At 53.0% G+C, this 16496-nt stretch overlaps 1 protein-coding gene across 2 annotated transcripts in view; it reads right to left on the bottom strand.

Moving 5' to 3' along the window:
- The window catches only part of LOC122201876 (transforming acidic coiled-coil-containing protein 2-like), a 125766-nt gene extending 110846 nt beyond the window's left edge, over nucleotides 1-14920 (bottom strand). Inside the window, exon 1 of one of the 2 annotated variants that reach the window (XM_042907839.1) lies at nucleotides 14863-14920. The gene's annotated coding sequence lies outside the window, so the exon portion shown is untranslated. Of the gene's footprint in view, nucleotides 1-13906; nucleotides 14148-14862 lie in introns of those variants that run through there. The other variant, XM_042907838.1, reaches the window with a different exon arrangement.
- Nucleotides 14921-16496: the final 1576 nt, after the last annotated feature.

Below are 16496 nucleotides of genomic sequence, written 5' to 3'. Positions count from 1 at the left end.
CCGTGTCCCAAAGGTTGAAGAGTCAGAGAAAGACAGAGGGTCTGCAGCCACATATCTGAAAACGCCGAACCAGGGAGGAGTCGGCCATTCTAGAGCAATGAACAACAAGGTCAGTGTGGCGGGAGTGTGGCTGACAGAGACTGGGAAGGTCAGTGTGGAGGGAGTGTGGATGGCGGAGACTGGGAAGGGGAGGGGTGGACGGGAGCCAGGTCCCAAGGCCAGGTCAAGGGACTGGAACTAGACCCTAAGCCAAGGAATCAGCCCCCAACTTCTATCCAATGCTCTGCCACAAAGTGCTGCCTTTGGCATTGAAATGAATGAGAGGCAGGGGGGCCCAGGGTGAATTTCCTGAAACTATGTTTTAAATGTGATGAGACCAGCACAAGCCCATGACCACACCTTACTATTTATTCCCATGGACCTTGTGACATTCCCTTCTTCCTCCACGGTTCCCACCCACCGTTCCAAATCCCCCAGAACTCGATCTCAGAGCCCTGCGACCAGGCCCAAGGAGTCAGAGAGAAAGGCGTACAAGGGGAAAAGGAAGGAGCCAGCTTGGAGGCGGGACGATGGCAGGGATTCTGGATCACAATTCAGAGAATCCTAAAATACAGGCATTAGCGACTTTCCAAAGTCATAAAAAAAAAAATAAATAAATAATAAAAATAAAAAAAAACCTGAATGGAAAAACATCACCCAGGAGCTCTGGCAATACACACGGAAAGCGAGAAAAGACTTTGTTCCCTTCAACACAGCCACTGTACTTCCAAGAATTTATTTTACGATGATACGATGATTAAGGGTTCGAACAAAGATGCTGATCACATCTGTGACCATAATAGCAACCCCCCCCCCCAAAAACAAAACAAAAAAACGGGAAACAACCAAAATGTCCCACAGTAGGAGACAGTTAATCATATTAAGGCAAAGCTGTAGAAACAGACTTATTGGCAGCTGTTTAAAAAAATAAGGTAGATCTCCACATCCCTAGAGGTAATTACGTCCATCATTAACTAAAGAAATGTTTTTAAAACTGTCAGTAGCATGGGGGCGCCTGGGAGGCTCAGTTCGTTGAGCATCTGAGTCTTGATTTTGGCTCAAGTCATGATCTCATGCTTCATGGGACTGAGCCCTGCATCGGGGCTCGGTCCTGACAGCGCAGAGCCAGCTTAAGAGTCTCTCTCTCCCTCTCTCTTTCTGCCTCTCAAAATAAATAAGTAAATAAATAAATAAATAAATATGTCAGTAGCACGATCCAGATCTCATGTGCACGTGTATATCAGTGTTTATATATCTGTGTGTATACATGTAGATATGTACACGTATGTACAAACACACACGCAGGAAACGTGCAGCAGAGTGAACAAGCACCAAGCAAGATGTGTGCCAAGGTGTTAATAGTAATTCTCTTTCAGTAGTACAATTATGAGTGGGTTTTTTTTTTTACGGTTTTAAGTCATCTCTATGCCCAATGTGAGGCTTGAACTCACAACCCTGAGATCAAGAATCACCTGCTCCACGGACTGTGCCAGCCAGGTGCCCCATGAGTATTTTTTCCCGTTGAACTTGTCTCTGTTTTCTAGTTCTGTGCTGACTATGCACGGCTTTTACAAGCAAAATAAACAAGAAAACATATTTAAGGACAGTTTCAAGTGGCAGGGAGCAACTTCGGCTTGTACGTAACTCAGCGAAAGTTTGAAGGGATGGGACAATCAGAGTCAAGTCCCCACTTTTGTGCTGACATTTTCCACGGGCTTGTCGGCCTCGTCCCAAGGCACAAACGCAGCCACGCCTCGCTCGCCAGGCACCACTGGGGAAAATGAAGGTTCCAGTGGAGGATCTGGTGAGGAAGAGATATCTGTCTGCATATTCTGTGGGATGGCATTGTTACTTTAACTCTTTGGGAGGAATTATGCTTCAAAGCCTATCGGACACTTCTCCGATTTTTCTGAACAGAGAATCTTGAACATAATGAAATGTTTTCTCAATGACACACAATCAGCATCTTGAGTCACTATGATGTCAGTGAGGAAGTATGCTGGGGCACTAAAAGCACAATTGTACATGAAGTCAAGAGGGCTGGATTCTAGACCGGCCCCACCTTGGGATCTCAGCCAGGTGACTGCTCCATCTGTAAAAGCAAAGGCCCTGGGCTGCACCGTCACCAAGGACTCTCCCAACTCAGCCTCGCCCCTCACTCGCAGGCCGTCAGCCAGCACCTCTGCTAACCCACCTGACTCTCCTCTACTTTACGCCTTCAGTTCTCTGCTTCTCACGTGCAGACTAAGACACATAGCTCGGGGTGTTAGAATAGTGTGTAGATCAAGAGTTAATAGGCACTGATACAGGTTTATAAACCTCCCGTACAACATAATTATAATAATTTTAAAATAAAAGTGTATGTGTGTATACACATACATACATTAGCTTGAACCACAAGAAATTACTAAAAAAAAAAAACATTTGTCAAATTCACATTGTACCAGCAGCTCCGAGGCCTTTGTGTCTTTCTAGTGACCCAGTTCTGTTCCGGATGGCTGAGAATGGGGGAGAGCTGGCTTCTGGGGAAGTGGAGGGATTCTCATGAAGCAGCTTTTCTTGGGCCAACTGCAAGAGGCTATAAATGGCTTCTAAGTTCTCCCCGTGGTGGTGCTCGGACTAGAGTGACCGAAACATTTTTCGGAGGGAAAAAAAAAAAAAAATCTGTCAGAGATTTTAACCACCAGCTGCTGTCCCCAGCTGCCAGGACCAGCCCACTATAAATTTAGTCAGGCCAGCAAAGGGTTGATTTCCCGCTGGAATGTCAGGGAGGGGCCCTGGCCTCAACAAGTGCTCCTCTGAAGGGCCATGAGTCACCCGCCCTTTAGACACTGAGGCAGAGAGGACTCTGCATCAGAAAGGAAGACAGTCACATTCTGGTCTAAAAAGCCTGCACCTCAGCTCTACGCACACGCGAGGGACCTGTGTCCTGAGAAGGGCCCCGGGCTGAATCCAATGGGGATCACTAGATAATAACAATAATTAATACTAATAGCGGGAGTGGAAGGAAACTTTGGGAGATGATGGACACGTTTACGTCTTGATGGTGATGAAGCTTTCCCAGGTGTGTTCTCATCCCCAAACTCAGCGAGTCGCGGACATTCAAATGCACAGCTTTTTATGTGCCAATCGTGCCTCAGCAGAGCAGTGTCAAAAGGAAATGGGGATCGCGCACTCCGGAGTTGACAGGCCGATCAAGAGCACGGGGAGTTCAAAGTCTAAAATAAAGAGAGCCGGGAAGGGTGGTAACAGAACAAACTGTGGTTGAAAACCAGGGTTCTCTCAGGTGGGGCGATCTGGAACGGGGCAAGCAAAGTGCTTAGCAGACAGACGAGTGCAAAAGGGTTTCTGGATTAAAAAGAGAATCTTCTCCCTCTTCTCGCTCTCTCTCTCTCTCTCTCTCAGATGGTTTGGAAGGAAAGCCACTAAGCTTCCCTTCCCTTCCCTCGGACAGGGCAAGGAAGGTCACAGGAGAAGGGACAGGGAGAGCAGCAGAAAAAGAACCACATCAAGGGTAATGGGAGCCAGGTTCTCACAGAGCATTTGCATATACAAAAGGTGATTAGGCTCTAAAGCACTCTCGAGCAGTGTTGCAATCAGAGGCATGAGATAAACACAGAACTGGGTGTAGCAGAGTGTGTGTGTGTGTGTGTGTGTGTGTGTGTGTGTGTGTGCGCGCACTCACATACACATACCTCTACTTCCCAGCTCCCTCTGCCCAGAGAGGTCAAAAGGACGTTAAGAATCACCTCCAAGGGGCTGCCGCTGGCCAAATCTGGGAGCATTCGGGCATAAAAAAATACAAATACTAATGGGTTCTAACCCATCCAGTAAAGTAATAATCCATGAGTTCACACAGATACAAAGACACAAACAAATGCACAAAAAGGGGAGAAGGAAAAGTTCCTCTCTCCAGTACAAGGGCAACTTGTCAAAAGCGTAGGAGGAATGATGGAAGCAAAGTCACCATTGCAGAACCATCTGGGCGGTGGTCAATTTGGGCAGCCATCAAAGGTCGCTAAGGCAGGCGGGTGGTTTAAAGAAGGAAAGGATATCGTGTGCTCTTGGATCCACTTACTGGTGGAGAAACCTGGTGGGCACCAACCTGGCCAGGCATCAACCAGGATCACCATCCCTGGCGGAGGGACGGTCATCACGCTGTGCTCTGGGACATGACCCCCCCTGGGAATAGCACAGCATCATTTCCGTGGGATGACTGGCCAGAACGGCCAGCCAGAGTCTGGTCATGAGAAAACTATGGATAGACACATGTTGGATTTTTCCAGAATGAAAGACCTGTACTCTTCAAGGTCATGAAAGACAAAGGGAGACTGAGGAATTCTCCCAGACTGAAGAGAGTCCGCAAGCTTACGTCGAGTAGGACACATGCTTTTGGACTGAATTCGGGATCAGATGGAAAAGGGGACGAGCTGGTGATCTGAATGGGTCCTGACGCCTGGGTGATACGGTCACACAGTGCATCTATTTCCCAGTTGGATGGCTGCATTGGCGTGATGCTGGAGCGTCCTTGTTCCGGGGGAGGCAAACACTGGAGTGTCTATTTTGGTTTGTATTTTGGAGGGTGGCAGAGTCGTGTCTGCACCTGGCTCTCGAATGATCCAGAAAAAGAGACAGGCTAATACAGGGGAGTGACCAAGCACATGTGGTGAAGCGTCAACAACGGAGGCATCCGGGCAAAGGGAATATGGGAGTTTTCTACTCTTGTGGCTTTTCCGTATGTTGAAAATTATTTCAGTAACGACAACTACTTGGGCAAAGGCACGCGGGCAAATGGCCACACCCCAGTGTCCCGGGACTCAGTTTGGGTCCTAGAGGACACACCGTGGCAAGTGATGGGGCCGCCCAGAAGGGGAGCCGTGGACGCTCATCTGGGCAGCCGGGGCCCAGGCCAGCTTGGAGAAGGCCTCAAAAGTCGGGCCAAGAATCTGCTGGCTGGGGGGCGATGGGGAGCATCCGAGATTTACGAGCAGGGGAGCAGCAGAATATTCAGCCCAACCGACTGAGCCACCCAGGTGCCCCGCAGCAGAATATTTGGGAGGTGGCACTATGTACCAGGGTGGGGAATACGTCGAAGGAAGAAATGCAAGCAAGGCCGCAGAGGAGTTCAGGTGCCGGGTCAACGTTGGATGGAACCCTGGCACCTGCAGAGGAGCTGGGGCCCGCCGTGCCACAGGCTTCGTGATGTCTGCCCAGCACCAGGCGTGTGCGGGTGCCACAGAGAGAAATAAAAAGTGATTTGGATTCTGAATATCTAATTGGCTGGAAACCACATTAGTAACTTCACACCTTGTACTTAATACCTTAGACCTACTGTACTATTATCTACTTAAGACTTATCTTTCAGTGAAGTCAGCTGTTCAGTTTAAAAGAATATTCTGGGGCACCTGGGTGGCTCAGTCAGTTAAGCGTCTGACTCTTGATTTCCGCTCAGGTCGTGATCTCGCGGTTCCTGAGATCAAGCCCCGTGTCGGGCTTTGAACCGACAGCGTGGAACCTGCTTCGGAGTCTCTCTCCCTGCCCCTCCCCAGCTCTCTCTCTCTCAATCTCTCCAAATAAATAAATAAGCATTGAAGAAAGCCTCGAAAGAAAACAAATGTGGTTTTGATGCGCTACCTTTCCTTTTTTCTAATACAGAGAGAGTAACAGATAGGTCATAACAGGACCAGGCAGCACCCAAGCTGGGGGCAAGGCCCCCTCGACGCCGTGCGCTGCGCTCCGGAAAACGTTGGCGCAGCTCTCACCAACAGAGCTGAAACGGAGCCCCCTGCGGCTCACATCTGCTCACTCCTGTTTCAGAAAGAGGAGCAAAGCCGGTCGTCAATCAGCAAAATGGAATCTTCTGAAATCTCACATCTTCACGAGCTGTTGGCCCGTTGCGCGCCGGGCATGACCCAGCTGGCGAAGGCCAGGCGCCACAGCCACGGCACATAACATAAGGAGCACACACGCGACGCGCATCCTCTGCGGATCTCCCCGTTGGCATTTGGAGCCGAAACCTTCGTCCTCTGGCCTGAGGGGCAGGATACACCTGTGTTCTGCTTCGGCTCTAGCCTGAGAAATTGTGCTCACAGGTATCCAGCTCTGTGGTCCTGGCACCTGCTCAGGACAAGCAATGCTTTGCTTTTTTTTTTTCAGCCCCTATGGAGAACGACTTGTCCTTTTTCTGATCTGGGAAACGATGAGGTGAGAAGGATATGACCTGGCAATCCTGAAGGCCAGGTACAGGAGTGGGGCTGAATAGATAATAGGATTCCTAAAACCAGAGTCCCACCGTGCCCGGGAGCAGAGGAGGAAGCCGACCCCGACAGAGGAGGGGCCTGCCCAAGGTCTCAAGGGCACTGTTCCTACTGCCGACGACAGTATGTTAGCATGTACTAAATGTTGTAACAAATTTAAGTAATTACAATCAAAGGCTTGATAATGACAGCAGTCATAAGAGAGCATTGTTAAGTGCTTTTATCTGCCACGGAGGGAAACTATGCACACGCTCGCTCATCCAGCCCTTAGAAGGGGTGAGGAGTGGTCAGAATTTGAGCCCAAGTCCCAAAGCACAGGATCCGGGCAACCCCACACAGTGGGGGGGCCTGGCTCGAGCTAGGAACAGGCAGAATCTCCCACACGACTCCAAGCAAAGCAACTTGCCTGTGAGATCCTAGAGCCCACGTCAGGGAGAAGAGAGACTTTCTACTCCCCGATACGAAAGTCCAGCAATCTAAAGATTTAGCCTTCGCTTAAAAAAAAAAATACTAAACATCTTCAAAAACAACTTGAGAAAATACACAGCTACTTATATTTGTATGGTACCTGAGACTTTCCCCAAAGGCTGTGTTTTGTGATTCTCCATCACCCCATGCAGCTGGCAGAAAACTTCTTTTCTACAAAAGGAGACTGAGGCTCAAGGAACGAAGTAACTTGGCAAAGAGACACAGTGGCGAGAACGCAGGCCTTCTGCCGCTGAGCCTGTCCCCATGACAGGAGCCCATGCTGTGTCCCAGGTCCTTCCTCCAGCGGGCATGTCACAGTTCAGCTGCACGTGGAGGCCCCTGGGGTGGCAGGGCCAACGGGGTGGGGCTGGGGTGGGGAGGGGCACTGTGGGGCACGAAGAGGGGACAGGCCAGCAGGGGGATCACGGCTCCAGCAAGAGGGAAAGGACAATCTACTGTGTTCCCTGCTAGCTTCCCGGCCCAGAGTCAGCAAGGAAAACGCTTCCGGGGGTGAACGAACCACTAGAGACAGAGCCACAGGGAGGCAAGCCAGCGGCTTGCCTCTTCGAAGAGGTAAATGAGCTCCAACAACGTGGGTCATACTACGCGACACTTTATAGACACTCAAAATTGAACATTTGTCCGTTTCAGTTATGAGCTGTGCTTTTCATATTTGGGGGCCAAATTTTTAAGGTGTAGAACATTTGTGGCACGCTCCCTGAAAGGAAGGCTCTGGGCTTCTGCTGATGACTAAGGCCCCTCCCCCACTTCCCCGGGGGCAGGTGGCAGGAGGCCAGAGTAGGACCAGAAGGCAGGAGCTGGACCCACGCCAGCAATAAAGAGCTGCGTGACCTTGTGGAAAGACTCCTCAGAGCCTCAGTTTCCCCATCTGCCAAAGCAGGCAGTGGCTGGCCCCTGTCTGAACAGGGAGTGGCGAGGGTGGAGCCCAGTCACAGAACTTTTCTCTGGCAAAGGACCCGGCACCTGGGACGCGGTCCACATCATGAATACAAACACAACAGGGGGCACGGCCTTCCCCACAGAACACCCCAGAAGGAAGCGCTTTGTCGCAGTCCCAGTCCGCACGCCCCCCCTCCCCTGCCCAGGTGTGTACCCCCAGGTGTGGGCACACCGCACAAACCCCTGGCTCCGTGTGAACGCCAGCACACGTCATGGGACAGGAAGGAATCCAGGTGGCAGCAAAGGGAATCAATGTTCATGAACATCCAGTGTGCCAGGCACTATGCAGGCCATTTGTCACTTGAAGCAACGCGACAGCCCATTTCACCAAGAGCAAACGGAGCCTCTGGGCAGGGAAGTCGCTCTACCCAAAGCCACCCTGAGCCGAGCACCGTCCTGGTTGCTCTGACCCCAGGCCTCGAGGGCAGATGGGTCGCGGTCGCGCGGCCCCAAGCAGCATCTCTCTCCAGGATGAGCCGTGAACAGTGACAGGAAAGCTGCCAGGCGGGGTCTGCCTCCCCCAGGAAAACAGGTGAGCAGCCGGCACAGGCGAGCTGGGCGAACCCTTTCCCTCCCCGGGCTGTGGGCGCCCCCTCCAGAAGAGGAGGTTTGGACAGTTCATCGTCTCTGCTCCCTTCCAGCCCAGTGATTTTCTGACCTGCAAACCCTGAGGCTCCAGAGGTTCAGCCCCTGGCCTGGCTTGGGAGAAGGCCTGGACAGTGCCCCGTTGGCCAGGGGCCAGGTTCCTGGTTAGGACTTAAGGACGGGAGGGAGGGAGTGACCTGGTGACTCAAGGCTCCAGCTCCCAGGAGGCCTGGTGGTAGGGAGGAGGCGCGGAAGGAGACGTTTTTCTCGTGTACAACTTAATCATGCGTTAAAATTGGGCTGCCATTCCCACACCCCTTGGGGTTAATGGGCGCAAGAACGGGGGTTGATGACAAGCCCAAAGGGGAGGAAGTCATTCCAGGAGGACGAGGCAAGGAGGCGGTGCCCACTGTTCTTTTCAAGAGACAATGAACTTATCCCACCCAGGTGCTGGGAAAAGCCACACGCTCAGGGGAGTGATGATGCAGTTGTCCCCCGGATCAAAGGGACAAGGCTGAGACAAGACACCTGCCAAACGGGCCAGCACTTCTGGGGTCAAGATCCTGGCCCAGGGTGCCTACTTCTCCCGAAAGCCAGCGCATGGAACCCACAGGTGACTCTTTTCCACCAGAACACTGGCACAGAAATCAAACTGAGTCGTCCACAGGGCAGGTAGGTGGGTAGCAACTCTAAGTACCAGACGGCCCAGGCTCTGGAGAGGGTAGATCTGAGCCTGAGTCCAGCTCTGCCATTTACTAGCCATGTTGGCCCTGGGCAAGTTTGTTAACCTCTTGGAGCCTCAGACTCTGACCCTGTGAAATGGGGACAAATTGTATAACTTGAAAAGATTGTTGAAAGAGATAAGGGCTCGAAGCATGTGTAAAGCATGGTGTCAATCACATCACAGGGGCTCAATAGATATTTGCTGACGATATGGATGCATGGAAAGTAGCAACAACAGAGATGTTATCAGCTGCTGCCACCAGAGTGCCCTCGCTGCCACTTAATTCAGACCAGGGCCGGCTTCCTCTCTAATTTCTTCGAGCGTAAGAGCGGGCATCTCAGCTCGCACGCCGGAGTTTGAACGAATGCCTTGAGTGTTTTTACACAGACAAGGCCAAAGTTTACCTGTTGGTGTTTGTAAACCTTGCTGAATCCTCAGTTTCTTCTGACGGTCACGGATTTTTTTCCCCCTGGTTCCAAAACCACACAAGTAGCACGAATACCCGGGACAGCTCTCCCTACGCACACAGAATGCAGTGAAGCCTAGACCCTCTGCAAGGAACAAAGGCATCTACCCGCAGTTCCAGAGGGCAGGGCGGGAGACATGAGGTGGGGTCTGGTCAGCCCTCGATGAGGGAGACCCTGGCACATGGCTGACTGCCAGATACCCTGGGAGCTTGACGCAGGGAGCTGTCGAATGCAGGTTCCTGGGCAAGCTGCATTGAAGGCACACGCGAGATACCGAACCTTCTCCTTTTTTAGCAGGAAGGAGGCAGCTGGAGGGCAGGCAGCCATGGGAAGCCGAGAGTCAGAAGGATAAAAGATGGAAGGAGAAGATGTTCCTGATGCCGACATGAGCCAACCTCCTACAGCCTTTTCTCTTTGGAACGGGGCTCCCGTTGGGGGAACCATCATGATGTGAACCAAGCCCCTGCCCTCGGGAGCTGGAAGCTGGGACTGCTGGCCAGAAGCCATGGCTGTAAATGACACAGATGGCGGGGGGGGGGGGGGGGGGGAGCCCACGTGGCCACAGGTGCACAGGGAGAGGGATGAGGGCGGCTGGAAACAGCCACACCTGCATATGAGCCCATGCAGCAGCTGCTTCTTCTTTCCATTTTTCTCCCCAGATTTGCTCTCTGTGGGTAGAGCTGAAGTCAGTTTCCTATTCTGTTATTTTTACTTGTTTTCTGGGCAAAATAGAAACGACCAATGAAACGGGAGGACAGACAAAAGCGGAGGCTAGCTGAGTGGCTTCCAAATAAGAGAACGATGTTGACTAGCACACCGTCTCATTCCCACCTAAAAATCCGAAGAGTAAAACTAAGCTCTCGGAGGGCCGCCTACATGGCTCAGTTGGTTGAGCATAGGCTCTTGATTGTGGCTTAGGTCGCGATCTCACAATTCGTGGGCTCAAGCCTCACCACGGACTCCGGGGCTGACATCGCAGAGCCTGCTTGATATTCTCTCTCCCTCCCTCTGCCCCTCCACCGCTTGTGCTCGCCCGCTCCCTCTCTCTCTCCTCCCTCTCAGATAAATAAATAAACCTTTAAAAAATAAATAAAATAAAAATAATAACAATAAAAATCAGCTCTTGGAGGTATTAGGGACTGAATCATAACCAGGTGAGAAACAGAACCAGGAATTCCTGTTTGCACAGCACGTCACAGTTTGCCAGGTATTTGCGGGCACATGATGGCACTTGCCCCCACAGTTCCATGGAGCCAGGCAGGCAGGGGTATGTGTCCCCACCATGAGGAGACGGAAATGGGGACTCAGAAACGGTTAGTGACCTGCCCGAGGGCACACAGTTGGCGAGAGTGGGGCAGAGACTCAAATATAGGAGCTCAGTCTCTAAACTGGGAGCTTTGTTTCCCTGGGTCTTCTTTTTTTCATGCCTTTTCCTTTGTCCTGAACGGTTCCGTAACCCTTGGGCCGCTCTGTCATCCCAGTGAGTTGCTGTGGAAATGATTATTGAGGTTATAGACAAAGGACCGTGACCTCGGTGAGGGACAGGGAGACAAAACCCAGCCATCGAGCCAGATTTCACATGCGTCACAGTGGGCGAGACCAGGGCACCCAGTTCTGCAGCCTTCTCCTTCGCTTTGCTCCTCTGTGCGGGGAGAGTCAGAGACTCGATCACCAGCCTCCTAGACCTTCTCCTGATTGTGCAAAAGGTACCAGGGCCTGTAAACCCAAACCACAGTTCATCCACGAACCATTTGCTTTTGGCTGTGGAACCGAATCTCCAAAGAACACACACACACACACACACACACACACACACACGTGCTCTAAACTCAGCCCTCGGTCTCTCCCAGCCTCATCTACACCTGCAGCCTGGGGCCTCAAAAGCCCATAGACCCCCATCATGCATCTTCTAGTAGAATTGGTCTCTCCCAATTCCCCAAACCCTTGACCCTTGCAGGGTCCTCTCTAGGGGGTGCTATTGGCATTGTGGACGAGACAGTTTTTGGTTGTACAGGAATATCCCATGCACAGCATCCCAGACCCTCACCAGAGAGATATCAGTGGTGGCCTCTCTGGTCACAGTGACAAGCAAAACACCCTCGTACATTTCCAGACATCCCCTACTGGGCACTAGTCTCCTCGTAAAGCCTGACCAGCAGGTGTATGTTCAGGAGTATCTCTCTCTCACACACACACTGCTCCTTGAAAGCAGGGGCTGTGTCTTATTCACTTCAACCACCACTGACCACCCCCCCCCCTTTCCAGGCCCGTGTCACTCCTGCAGGGTGTACTACAAACTAGGCAGGTCCTCCCTCGAGCAGTGTCTGTCTCCACAGAAATGACAAACATAAATAACCACAGTACGAAGCAGGATGAGACCAAAGAGGCCGCCAGGACTTGGCTGAAGGCACACCGCGCCAGGTGTCTGGGGTCCTGGGTTTGAGTCCCACCTTCGCATGTGACTCTGGACTTGTCCGACTTTCCCTTTGGACACCTGTAAAATGCAACTTGGATCTTCCAGTTTCCCTCCAGCTATAATCAATGTTAAGGGCTCAAACTTAGAGACAAAGAGGAAGGAGGTGAACAGAGGGACCGGGAGCAGCTTCTGTCCAGGTTTCCCAGACGGGGCGCATTTGCTCAGTGCATCTCCATAAGCGGGTGAAGCCTGTGGTGGGTCGGGCTCTAGGGTGCCTGGCCTACCTGAGGGACTAGCAACAATGCACGAGACGAAGAGGACGCACCGGGCACCCGAGAGCCCGGCCGTGGCATCTACACAAGGAGGGCAGCTCCTGACCTACTTCCTGCTCCCGCTCTCCTCCGAGGAGAATGCCTGAGCCCAGGGCAGAGCCTGTGAGCAGGAGCCCCAGGGGACTCACCTGCGCAGCACAACCGGTCCTGTTCTCTCCAAGACCTCACAGCCTGAGCTGCTCAAAGTCCACGGCTGTCGTAGTCCACTCCCCAATCCCCAGCAAACCCTTCCTTCCAGTTCCAGCTACACCAACTTCAACAGGGCCCCTGAAAACAATCGTGAAGACTCGACTCTGAAACATGTTAAGTGATTCGGAATGGACGAAACCACAGATGAAACCCAGCCTCGGGACATGGCCCCAGACATTTCCAAAGTCACTTCCAAATACTACAATGAAAACAGCTTTTGAAATGTGGCCTCATAGAGAATCCCAGAGAAAGAAGAACACAGAGTTCTTTGCCTTCTAACGAATCTCCGCCCTCTTCTGGCATAAAACAGAAAACAGCACCAGCACCCTTGAATCTCCAGTACCCGGCTGGTAGGGGCTTGGGACGGCCGTAACCCCCACCCCCCACCCCTGCACACTGTCTCAGCGGCAACCGAGCCCCCCTGGGGGCCCTTCCTGACACAGAGCTCCTATTTCCACCTCCCCAGTCCACCCTTGCCTGGAGTCACCCTTTCTCGCACTACCTCGGTTGTATTTAACCCATGGCCACAAGGTCCTGTCCCAGCATCTGGCAGAGCTAGCAGATAAGAACAACAAGGATAACCCTCTGACGATGACGATGATGATGCCATTTTAAGGAAAGACCACCACTGAGAAGGACAACGAACACGGCCTGAGCTCCAAGGCAACAGCGTGCTGCAGAAAGCGCCCTCGGCCAGTGCGGGGAATCAGGACTCTCGAAGTCGCCTTTCGAGGACGTCCAGAGGCCAAGGAAGACTCACGCCGCGGGGGCCCGGGAGTCAAGGACGCCCGAGGGAAGCTCCGCGGGTCACGTGCTCGCCGGAGCCCTGAAGTGCGCTCGGCCCCGCTGACGTAACTATTCGAGAATTTAAAAGTCCCCAACTCGGAGGAAATGCAGTGCAGTTTTATGGCTAATCCACGCGCCGCCGTGGCCCGCCGGGGGTGACCCCGCGCGACCGGGTGGCACCGCTCGAACTCGGGAGGAGCCCCCGCGGGGGTGGCGCACAGCCGGGTCACCGGCGGGGACCCCACTGCGGGCGCTGACCCCGGTCCCCGACCCCAACTGCAAGCGGGGACTCCACCTATGGGCGGGGACCGCGGCCCCGGGCACGCACCCCAACGGCGGGCGAGGACCCGGCCACGCGCGCGCACTCCGATCGCGGGCGGAGACCTCGACCCTGGGCGGGGACCCCGGCCGCGGGCGCGCACCCCGAGCGGTCTCAGCGCCGGAGCGAGCCTCCCGGGCACACTCCCGGGACCCGCCGGCCGCCCCGCAGACACACTCCTCTGCCAGCAGGGGCCACAAATGCGTGCTTCGCCTCTTTCCTGCCCGCAGCCAGTGCCTCCTGGGGAAAGCGGGGCGAGCTTCGGCTACCACTTCCAGCACGCCTTTGTCTGGCGGCCAAGGTCCCGGGGACGCCCGTCTCCTCCCTGACCCCGGGCGCCCGCCCGCGGCCGCGGCGCACTTACCCGCCCGGGGCGATCGCGGATGACTCGCGCGGAGTCGCCTTCCTTCGGGGACGCGGCTGACTTTCCCGAGCCGAGCGGCGGCGCGCGGAGTCCCCACGGCCCGGCCCGGCGACGCAAACTTTCCCGGGGCAACGGCGCGGGGCGGGCGCGGGGGCGGCGCGGCCCCCCGAGGGTCGGGCAAAGTTGCAGCACAAAAGGCCAATGACTGGGAGCGCGGCGGCGGCCGGGCCAGGCTCCTCCCCCAGCTCTCGGCGCTCCGAGCGGCCCGCGCGCGGCCAGCTGCTCGCGCAGGGCGCCCGCCGCGCTCTCCTCCCGGGCCAGGAATGCGCGGGGCCGGCGGCGGCGCGCCCGGGAGCCCCGGGGCCCCGGCGGCCGCAGAGCGAGCGGGGGACGGGCGCAGCCGGACGGACGCGGCGCGGCCCGGACGCGGCTCCCGAACGCACCGCAGGCTACTTCCAGGAGCCTTTGAGTCATGACCACTTGTTACGGGTCTGAGTTTTTCCACGGCGCTTTCCACTACGCCTGGCAAAGGCGGGGAAGGCACCGTGCGAAATGCCTGAGGCCGAGGGCGGGCCCTGGGTCCCAACCCTGCGATCGGCGCACAGCTGGGGAGCCGGGAGCAGGCCCCGGAAAAAGAAGGTGGGGATGAAATGGTGCCTCGCTTGTTCCTTGGAGCCAAATTCTGGCTCTTCTGTTTTCATCTGCGGAGACCGAATAACCCTGCCCGACCACAGATGCTTTAGAGTGCGCTGTGCTCTACAGTTTGCCAAACTTGATTGCCTTCTCCTGGGCCGTTGCCCTCGGAAGTAGGCAGAGACTAAAGCCAAGCCGCTTCCCGGTATTTGCAGGGAGCCTGTGTTTCCATTTGCGACTTGTTGGTTGTAATTTTTCCCCTTATAGGGCCCCAGAGCGACTCCTGCGCTAACATCGACCTCATACCCAGAAGTGGCGCTTACCTGCCTGTACCGCCCTGAAGGCTCACCCTTCCTCTGGCTATTTCTGCAGCGAGGCAGAAAGAAGGAAAAGAATTAAGAGTCTGTGGCTATATGCGGATGCCAGGCTTCCTATTTTAAGTTCGGTTTCAAGAAAGCATTGCTATATTTTATATGCAGGGACCAAAGGGCAAGAGACTCACAAATGACTCAACGCTTCCTTTCCTCCTCTTAAAGAAACAGATGCCCTTTGGGATGAGCGCTGGGGTTGTATGGAAACCAATTGGACAATAAATATCATATATTTAAGAAAGAAAGAAAGAACAAAAGAAAGAAAGAAAGAAAGAAAGAAAGAAAGAAAGAAAGAAAGAAAGAAAGAAAGAAACAGATGCCCGAGGCTTGATGGCCCTGAATGAGAATTCCATGTAGAATAAAGAAACAGACTTTTATCACCTTCCACTAAAAAAAAAAAAAAAAATTTTTTTAACACCATGCTTCTAAGAGCCACGTTTCTGATGGAAATTTAAATCAATTCCTTGTTACAGACACCTAGGTGGCACCCAGGTGTCTCAGTCTGTTAAGTGTCTGACTCTTGTTTTTGGCTCAGGTTATGATCTCACAGTTTGTGGGATGGAGCCCCTTGTGGGGCTCTAGGCTGACAGCGCGGAGCCTGCTTGGGATTCTCTGTCTCCCTCTCTCTCTGCTCCTCCCCTGCTCACACTCTCTCTTTCAAAATAAATAAGTGAACAAACAAAATTTTAAATAGACTCCTTGTTCACAATGGGTATTAATGTACCCATTTCACAAGTGTGGTAACCGAGACCAAAATCTTCTAATTTGTTTCAGTGTATACCATCCACTATTGGAAAAGCGGGAATTGTAATGCCCAGTCTTCTGTGTCCTTGTGCCCTAATTCCAGGTCATACCCATTTATGGTAAAACAAACAAACAAACAAACAAACAAACAAAAAACCCCACTCTCTACCTTGTTAAGCTCAAGCATTCCAATTAGGCAAAGAGCTAAGATGAATTTGAGGAGCTGTCCCTTCCACGTGAAACCTGCTGGATGCATCTCTTTCATGACAAAGGAAGATACCACTGGGCTTTGAAAACCCAGTGGTGTGGTCAGCCAAGTGATGTCCCTGCACTGAGAATGTCCACATCTTAAGCCCCACGGTCTATGAACACCTGAATTTACATGGCAAAGAGGAATTAAGATTGTAGATGGAATTAAGGTCGCTAATCACCAGACCTTAAAATAGGGAGATTATCCTAGATTATCCAGGTGAACCCCAAGTAATCACAAGGGTCCTTGGAAGTGAAGGAGGGGGGAAGAAGAGAGGTCAGGGAAAGAAGGGTGACAATGGAAGCACAGACAGACAGACACGTGAAGATGCTATGCTAGCTTTGAAGGGCACCGTGAGCCAATGAATGTGGTTGCAGAAAAGCAAGGAAGTAGATTTTTCCCTAGGCTTCCAGAAAGGAACACACGCCTACAGACACCGTAATTTGAATGCAGTTAAGACCCGTGGCAGACGTTTTACCTGCAGAACTATAAGAAAATAAATTTATATTGTCTTAAGCCACTAATTTTGTGGTAATTTATTACAACAGCAATAGGAAACCAAGGCGGTAGGTATCTGGTTATTATTGTGATT

Source organism: Panthera leo, chromosome D2 (assembly GCF_018350215.1).
Source record: "Panthera leo isolate Ple1 chromosome D2, P.leo_Ple1_pat1.1, whole genome shotgun sequence".
NCBI classification, from domain to species: domain Eukaryota; kingdom Metazoa; phylum Chordata; class Mammalia; order Carnivora; family Felidae; genus Panthera; species Panthera leo.
Note: the sequence above shows the minus strand (reverse complement) of the source record. Positions and strands in the feature narration are given on the sequence as shown.